Source organism: Ammospiza caudacuta, chromosome 1, assembly GCF_027887145.1.
Source record: "Ammospiza caudacuta isolate bAmmCau1 chromosome 1, bAmmCau1.pri, whole genome shotgun sequence".
Taxonomy (NCBI): Eukaryota; Metazoa; Chordata; class Aves; order Passeriformes; family Passerellidae; genus Ammospiza; species Ammospiza caudacuta.
In genome coordinates, this window is record NC_080593.1 from 96949137 (window position 1) to 96958498 (window position 9362).

General features: G+C 38.8%; 1 long non-coding RNA gene across 1 annotated transcript; it reads left to right on the forward strand.

The window, feature by feature from the left end:
• Positions 1–1802: 1802 nt before the first annotated feature.
• Positions 1803–7550, forward strand: LOC131567697 (uncharacterized). Its single transcript, XR_009275654.1, has 3 exons — positions 1803–1895; positions 6432–6650; positions 7345–7550. It is a non-coding gene; the product is annotated as an uncharacterized LOC131567697 (long non-coding RNA).
• The last annotated feature ends 1812 nt before the right edge of the window (positions 7551–9362 follow it).

Sequence of the window (9362 nt, forward strand, 5' to 3'; positions counted from 1 at the left end):
TAAGGTTGTGCTGGTCCCTTAAGGGACCTGAGGGTGCCCTTAGCCATCATTTTGAAGGAGTTCACTCTGAAGCCAGGACTGAAACCTTAAAAAGCTGTATTGTTGGGGTTTTTTTAATATATTTTCTTTCTCCCCCTGCTAACAGAGTGCTGAACCTTGATCTTTCCAGATTTTATTCTCTAGAGTTTTGAGAAGCTTCTTTACCTCAAGCTCATTGCAAACATTGCACATCCAGTGAACACAAAAAGCAGTACTTGACCAATTGCAAATAAGCAATACAGTCCATTTGGTCATGGGTAAATATTTCACAGAAAGATCTGTGTGAGTAAAGATTTGGAAAGGCTGTTGTTTAAATAGTTTCCAATGAGATATGAAAAGACATCAAGACCGTTTCTATCACTGAAGAGGCTGAACTGGCTCTGTTCAATCATTGGTTCAAGTCTGGTTTTGTTTGTGCCTTGATATTTGTTTTAGTGATGCTCTGTCTCAGTGAATACATATTTGGTATCCTGCAGAAAGCAGCTTAAATTGTGTGCAGAGAGGTGCAGTCCAAGACTCCTGATGGAACACTTAAGAATTCAAGAGATTTGCATTCTGAATAAGCAGATCCTCATTTTCTGTGTATAAACTGATATCCTGGTACACTTGGCTACTGCTTAGATTATCAGTGTTGGTTGGCATAGGTTGTGGGTTTTTTTTTTTCTTTGCTTTGATGGGTCCAGAGTGGTAGAATAAAATATTTTGGTAGCTGAATGGATAACTATATTTAAACTAGCAAATACTTAGCAATGGAGTGTTTCAAAAAGCAAAGCACCAGCATTGGTGTCTTGACAGTACAGCCCTTGGCAATAATGGACAAAATGCTGCAGTTCAGAAGTAAAATTCTACCATTGATTAGAAAAAATTGTAGTTAAGCAAACATTGTGCTGCTTGATGCAGGAATAGAAATGTGGTAGCTCTTTGCTAGCCCCAGTGTGTAGGTGGGGTGTAGTTGCCTGATGGTCTTGTCATGGTTTAGGAATGGTGTTCCCCAATTAAGTGCTTCCATCACAACATCTCCTTGTTTCCCCCCACTTTTGCCCTCCCCTTCCCCACTTTTCAATGAAGAGCAGATTTGGAGGCCCAAAGGCGAAGATCACTGGTTGAGATAAGAACAATTTACTGGAAACAGCAATGGGACAAGAAAATAAACAGTAACAGCAACAATCCTAATGACAGAGGATGCAAGGAAAGAAAAATTCACATGGAAAACTCAACCAATAATGGACAGTGCTGGACAGCTCCCTGTGCCAGGGAAGGAACCACTTCTCCCTGGAAGAGAGTCTTTTCCTGTGCCCTGGCAGTGATGTGAGGTGGTACAGAATAACCTGTGTCCTGGCCATGCCCCTTCCTGGACAATGGAAAAAGTTAACCCCTTCCTGGCTGGAACCAGGACATCTGCCCATGGAAAATATGTTTGAATTAAGTTGTTGCAGAAAACTGTGCAAGTCTTACACCAGATTTAAGACCAGCTATTTTGTGCCTTTCTTTCTCTGTGTTGTCTTTGATGCAGAGACTGCAGAAGCTGCTTTGGACCCTTTCCAAAAAGTTATTGAAATCAGTCTTCAGTAACTGTATTGGTTTTTACTGTGCACCAAGGTCACTGAGCTGCATGAGCAGACAGCTGTGTTAAAAACATGATTTGAGGCTTTTAGAAGGTGTTTTTTAACAGTTTGAATATATAAGGCATATAAAAGCATGGATACATATAGCATTTACTATTTTTTCCTGATCTTTTGCCTCTTTTTCTCTTCAGCTGTGGGCCTGCTGGTCAGTTTTGATATCAGTAGCAGTTCTCCAACATCATGTCAAACATCTGAAGAGAGGTATTGGCTACCCCACAGCTGCTGACACTGGTAATTAGAAATACAAGTACATATCTTTTGAGCGGGATGGTGTTTTGTACTTCTATAAAAATGAGGTGGTAATTTTTGATGAAGTTGCTTGGCATTTTCCTGGTGAAGTTTTGTTCTCAGCAGAAACAAAATCAGTATTTGACTTCTTTCTGTCTAAAGCTTCAAGACAGTCATGTTTGAACTAATTTTTTTCAGCTTTTGAGTAAAGTAGAATTTTAAAAGGACATGCAGGTGCCAAGGTTGCTTTTACTATACCCACCACAGCATTCTTTCCACCATAGTGTGAGGCCTGGAATCAAGCCTATCCCCTACCTACATTAGACCAGTCATCAGAACCAGGTGAGTGTTAAGATACCAAGACAGGATTTGCTTTGGGGTGGGTCTCTTATTTCTTCTCTTGAAGCTTATTTCACATTCAGATGGATATAGACATTCAGTAATTCAGCTTAGGTGGAGGTGGGGAGAGGTAGAATTAACTCGGTCATGCCTGTCTTTGCTTTCTGTTTTAGGGGTAGATCTTGGATGTCTAGAACAATAGTGTCAGGATAGCTTTATGAATCTCAGGTAGCTGTAGGAAAGCTACCTCTTAAAGAGTTCTTTATCTTGATCAGATATGCTTTTAATTAACTTACATTAGAATATATAATGGAGACGGACAATATTTCAGAGAAAAGAGCTTGCAACTAGGGTGAGCTTTTTTAAAAAATGAAGTATTGTAGTAAACACCTGGAGGAAGACTTGGGAACTTGCAGCCTTTGGAGAACTTATGACCTACACTTAATTTGTTATGACAAAAAGTTAAATATTTAATTTTTTCACTTGGCTTTTTTTTATCACATTGTTATTGACTATTGTTAAAGTCAGAATAGCTGGCCAAAGAAGCTTCAAAGCTGTAGTTTGTTCAGCAAAGGTAAAGACACAAAACCATTATTGTAGGATTTCTGTGAACTCCATATGATTTTGTGTGGTCTGTTTTATTCCCAGAATTCCCCAGAGATGACCCCTGCCTTCCTCACAGTATCTTTTCAGAAGGGAAACTTTTCTGAATGTACATAACTGGCTGGGTGCCTTCAGCATTAACAAGCTTATTAACCACTAATCCAGCACAACAATTGTTAGTGCAGCTGCTGCAGAAATGCACTGTGACGAAGCACAAAAACTGCTGTGCCTGAAGACAGAAAAATAAATAACAGTGTAGTGATAATTGCCTCCTGTAGGTACTGCAGTGTGGCAGTCATCAGAAATCTATTCACTGCATCTGCCTTTCCCTCTCTCCCTGATGAATTTCCTTCATCCCCCCATGCTAGCCTGCCTGCAACCTTTTAGAGAAGTTCTCTGGATCCTGACTGAAATGCTGGCAGTAATTAGGTAAAACACTGCTGTCAATTTCTGTGAAGAGAAATAAATTTATTACCTTAGTTGAATTCAGGCCAAACTTAGCCTCTTCTATATATAAGTAGTTGGATGAACAGATAAACAGCTGGGTAGAGTAATTTTGCTTTATCTACCTACAGGACAAAAGGTAACACACTGAAATGACTAAGGAATCGGAAATCTGTCACTCCAATGCTGGCTTGTTTAATCATGGTCCAATACCTCACCCTCTGCATAAACTGCTGAGCACTCGCTTCTTGTGCCTTACCTTGTCAGGCTGAGGAGCCCTCCCAGAGAAAGGTCACACTTTTAGCTGATGGTAGGTTCTTGCTGGCATGAGTCAAGGCAAGATGAAATCCTGCTGCATGTATCTTCTGCTGTCAGCTGGAATTCTTTGTAGGTGTGCAAGGAGTGGGAGATCAGCACTTCCAAATTAATCCAAAGTGCACTGTGGCGTATTGGCCACTTGGATTTGATAAGTGACACATCTTGTGTCTGAAGCCCGGGATCTGATTGAGGGTTAGTGATGGCTTGCAACAATTCTACTTTAAGAGTTGTATGAGAGTTATAAAATGGAATGTATATTGCAAGGAAAAAACAAGAAATCAGAAATCAGAGTTTTGAAATTGAGTGAATCATAGGAATTAGGACAAGCTCAAGTGACTAAGCAAAGCTATTGAATTTGATGCTCCATCAAGATGTAAGACTGTATTTGGTATGATTGTGACTCAGCACTTGCTGGTGAGTCATTCCTCATCACTGGGACCTCAGTGCTGTTGTTTTTTGGGCTGAAAAACAAAAGTCAAGTGGGAAGCGATTTAAACCTACAGAGAAAGTTTAAACTTCACGAATACAAAGGAGAGGGGGGAACTTGTACCCCAATTAGATTATTTTTCTTGGAAGACTTTATTTTTTAGCTTTTGAATCTGTTATTTTCAGTGGAATGAGATGAATTTTCCCAGCATTACTTATAGTGGAAGTTTTTCTTTTTTTTTTTTTTGTATAATTAATTTGTGACTACATAAAACTATCAAAGCTTTAAGGCAATGTATTTTGCTTTTCCACAGCTCTTTCACACAGATGAATTTAAAGTTCTTCATACCAATAACTCATTTGTGAGAAGACAATAATAGTAGAGAAGAGTGGAAATCAATAAGTTAAAACAGGAGAATAAATGTCTGAGAATATACAAGTATTTAATAAACTTTGTATGTCTAGTAGAAAGTGCAGAACAAAGTCTTGTCGGCAGTTATAATGTCCTGAGAGGATGAGGACTTGAGGGGAAATGAGGTGAAAAGCAGTGAAATCCTTACCTGAACTCTGACAGTCTGTGTTTATCATATCACAAGTCAGTAATGGAATAAAAGTGTAAGGGTTCTATCAGCTGTATCCAGCCAGAGCAAGGGTGTCCCCCTTCAGCCACAGTGAGGTCAGGATGACTGCATTAATCTTTCTGTGAAGCTTCAAACTTAGCTATTAATAGAGATGGGTTTGTTTGTGAGCATGCTTGGGTGTATCGGCGTGTTAACATCTTTTACCAGATATGGAGATGAGGAGGGAAAACCCTTTTTGCTTACCTGTTCCATTTGCCAGGTCTGGCAGAGACCATGGGGGAGCTATAGCTTGTGTTGTAATGTGCAGCTTGGGCAGCTGCTTGGGAGCACCTGGGAATTCCAATTAGCAAGTTCTTTGCACTCCTGCAGGGCCAAGGCACTGGCAGTGCTATGGATTTTTTTTCTTTTTCCTGTGTCAAATTGAAGTTGTGTCTTTGGTCTTTTTATTGCAAGTCTCGGTATATTATGATCCATTCCTACGCATGTCTGTGGTACTAGCTGTATGTATAGATTATAAAGAATTTCTAAATGCAGCATTAATTCAAAAAAGTTGCAAAATCTGCCATGTTTTTCTAAATGCGGCTTTTTAAACCACTTTCTGCAGGTGATGTGCTGCAAAATACCTGCAGTGTCAGATTTCACTGTTCTTTTTTAATCAAAGGATGTGATAAAATCACTTAATGTGGCAGAGACACTGTCATATGTGCTCACAACTTGTTTTGATCTCCAGACTCTGAGTTTGGTTTTCAAATGTAAGTGCCTCCATGGGATTTGTGAATCTCTGATGGGCATTTGGTTTGGTACATTAGGTACAAAAGCATGCCACTGCTCCCACTGGAAACCTTGACTATCTGACAATGTTACATTAAGGAATATGAAAGAAGATGTTTAGGGACAGACAAGGTCTGGGAAACCCATCTGGAGGATTTAATAAATGAGGACAGTAATTTTAAGGGATTAATTTTAAGGGATTCCTTACACATAGCCTTTCAGCGCTATGGGGAATTATCACTGGTGTTTGATTTATGTTTAGAAGTAATAATATTTCTTGTGCTTTTATTGCATATAGTTGGTGCTTTTCCAGATTGTTAAGTAATTATGTTTAAGTGGTGACTGAGCTAATGTGGAGCCTGGCTTAGAGTCTGAAGAAATGGATATATGGCAAAGCCCATAAGACCTGATTCAAAAAGATCATCTACTTCAAAAAGCCCATAATTAGTTTTATGCAAATTATAGAGGAAGATATCTTGGTAAAGCAGGAAGAAACAAAGGAAGGTCCCAAGTTAGTTTTTCCTTTCATACTTATTTTGTTACAGCACATGAGCCTGGTAATGTCTCTGGCCTAAGAACATCTGTGTGCTGGTGTGAGCCCACCTCTGCTGCATCCTCACAACACGCTGGTGCCATGCGTTCAGATGCGATCAGGCCATGTGGTCCTGCAGGTTCTACTTCAAAAGGTTATCCAAGGATTTAGAATTTAATAGCTGTTGAAAGTAACTTTTTAGTGAGTTCCTTCATTTTTTTCCCCCTCTCAAAATTATAATAACAAAGCAGTTTAATTTCATACACTACATACACTTGGGTATTGAGCATCTTGAGTATTTTACGATAAATGAACAGAGAGAACAGTTCTGATTCTCAGCAGTTTTTTGGGATTACAGATTTTGTCGGTTTTTTTTTCCACATTAAAAAAAACCTGGAGCATTTTGATGATACTGCGCAACAAAATTGCACAGAAGTTGCCCATTTTCTATTTTGAAGGGCCAAGATTTTAATTTCAGCTGCTTTGGCTAGAAACTAATACCGCTGTATCTTGGATATCTTCCAGGTGAAAACTTTAACCTGTTTCACTGGAAATGTTGCAATTAGTGCTTGTTACAGCTTCAGAGTCTTTTAAAACTAGAACAAAGCAGCAAACTGCTAGCAAATCTGAGCCAACAAAGATAAAGTGTGCAAAGGATTAGACCTGAGGACCCTGAGAAGAAGAGCTGTAGTCAGAGCTTGGCCAGATGTAACTCAGCCTGGAGATCCTGTTGGTTTGAACAAGGTATTTCTCAGTTCTTGGCAGTTGCTTGTCTCAGAACACCCCAAAATGAAAGCATTGTGGTATTATTTATTACTCAAAAATTGCACAATAAATGACTATCCTGCATGGCTTCTTCACTTTTGATGTGTTTCTGTTGGGCTGAAGCCAATCTGAAAACGCTTCAGCTGTGTTAGAAAACAAATATGAAGCTCATTTGCTTAATATATTTTTATTCAGATTTTAATGAGATGGAAGATTTTTCACTATTAGATAGAAAATATTAAGAAATGTGAATGAGATACTGAGTTTCTGCTCAAGTAATGGTTTTGTTCTTCCAAAAGGGACCAGCCTCCAAAGTAACCTTTTCAATATGTGTCTCTGCTTGCAAAATGATGACTGTTCCTTAGTAAGGAGTCCCTGTTCCTGGGAGACAGGAATTAGGAAAACAAATGAAGCCATATTTACACTCTCCACCTCATTCTTTGGGGCAAATGCTTATAATTTAATTAGTATGGGCTTTTAACTATTCTCCACATGAAAGATAAGGGAAGAGTAGGGCTGATATTTGATAAATGCGCAATTTGGGATTTTTTTGTCTATGCTCTTCTGGTTTGTTGCCTTCCTATCTCTGCTGCAGATTGTAGGACTAGGGTGAGAGATGTGAGATGTTATTTGGACTGCAGAAATTTCATTTTGAAACTTTTTCTCTGTCTAGGCAGGAGTAGATATGCTGGAACCGAATGGATTACTTTTAGGATTTTTCAAAGGATGAAGAATCTTTATCACTGGGAAAAGGCCATGTAGGTGTGGTTTCCCCCTTTCCACCATTCACCAGGTGAATCAGAGTCCAGTGATGCACTTCTGCATATTCCTGAACTAGTGGTATTTGGGGGCTCTAAGAATAACTGTGATGTAAATAATATACTGTGAATGAGTTTTCCTATGGCATTATGCATTTTTTTCCTGGAGGAGATCTTGCAACTTTATGGCTTCTGTGGTGTCATCTAGTCCATTACTGCAGCAATAAATGGATGCAGAAGACAAGTGTCTGTTACTTATCTCTATTCTGTATTTAAGGTGCTAGGCCAGCACTTCTCTCCCTGTCTATGGGGTGCATTGAAGATATGGTAAAGGTGGAAGCTATTGCCATCAAGTATGAAGCAGTTTGGTTATGTAAAGATCTTTGTAATTTTATTTTCCTGTGTTCTTTGCTAGTAAAGAAACACTTATAAGACTTTCTTTGCTCTTGAAATGTGTTTCTAGTTGCTCCTTTATAACCTCAATGTAGCCAGACACTTGTTTTTATTGTTATTAGTCACTAAAAGTAAGATTCAAAAGATCAATGGAAGTCTTTTGTACACCTGATTTTGAAGAGTACATGTTTGTGTCAGCAGTTAAATCTCTGCATACAATCAAATAACCCTGCTTTTCATTGATTCTTGCTCCCCTCCATCCCATACAGTTTGCAGTCAGTATAATGGATTGGGTTTTTGTGCATGGAAATTGACTCCACTCCATTGTTCACATGCATTGGATTTAGCATGGCATGCTAAATACTGATAGAGAACAATAACGGGCAAGGCTATTCACAAGTTTCTCTGTGGCTCTTATATTGCCCTTCTCTGATGGGAGCCCACCAAATAGATCTTGTTATTCTTTGTTTAGGCTTTGAGGCCTGAAGTATAGAGAAGAAAAACTGAGCCACAATGGCAAAGACTGATCCAACCATTTGTTTTGCACGAGTCCTTTTCCTGTACCTCACTTCAATTTCAAAGAAGCATTTCCTGTGCTGTCAGTTTTCCTTAATGATAGTTGCCTGTTCAGTGGTTAAATCGTTTCAGACCCACTTATTTGCTTTGCACAAGGACTTGTATTATAATACTACTTGTTTTTGTGAGTATTTGGCTATTGAAACACGCATATTGATTTTTCAGTGGTGTTGGGGTTTGTTGTGGAACTGGGAGAAAATGGCTTACTTGCAGCTGTTAAGGGGGAAGGCTTGGCATTTAAAAACATTTGAAGATTTGCCTTCAATTAATGATAGCTCAATATTTGGGACATTCTGCTGTTATGAACCTTCTTCTCTCTTCAGCCTATTTTATTGTGTACAAATTGAAATTGGTTGCTCCCTCCTTAGTCTGCTTATCAAAATTGCAAGACTGGGCACTGGGATTCAAGATCTTGCCTAGTTACTTGGGTGCCTTGTCAATAAAGAAAGCTGTTGTTCCTGTGCCAGAGGGATGTAGGGCATAAGCAGACTATTATCATGTGAGAAGTTTTGTTTGCAAATGTATTGTACTCTGATGCAGCAAGGTCCTCACTTATGTAAATGTTTAAACAGAATTATCGCTATAGAGTATTTCTGGAATATTAAGCAGTTGTACTGTGAAAGCCTTGTCTATGTAGGAATAAATTTTCTAGTAGTCCTTCAAATTGTTTTGTACTACTGAAATTGTTCAGTAATTCTTTATACTCTTCTAGTAAATGTTAATCAATTGGTGATCAGTAGGAGAATTTGATCAGTTTACACCAAAATTGCTGGGTGATATTGGTACCCTCAATAGAAAGGCATGATTTTTCTCATGTAATTTTTGTTTAAAATGAAACCACTCAAAGCTCACTATTTGAAAAACATTTTTATCTCTATTTATATACATAAAGTGGTCTAGAGCTCCCTCATGGGGGGAAGCAGAGGGGCAGGACTGATCTCCTCTCTGTGTGGTGACCAGAGAT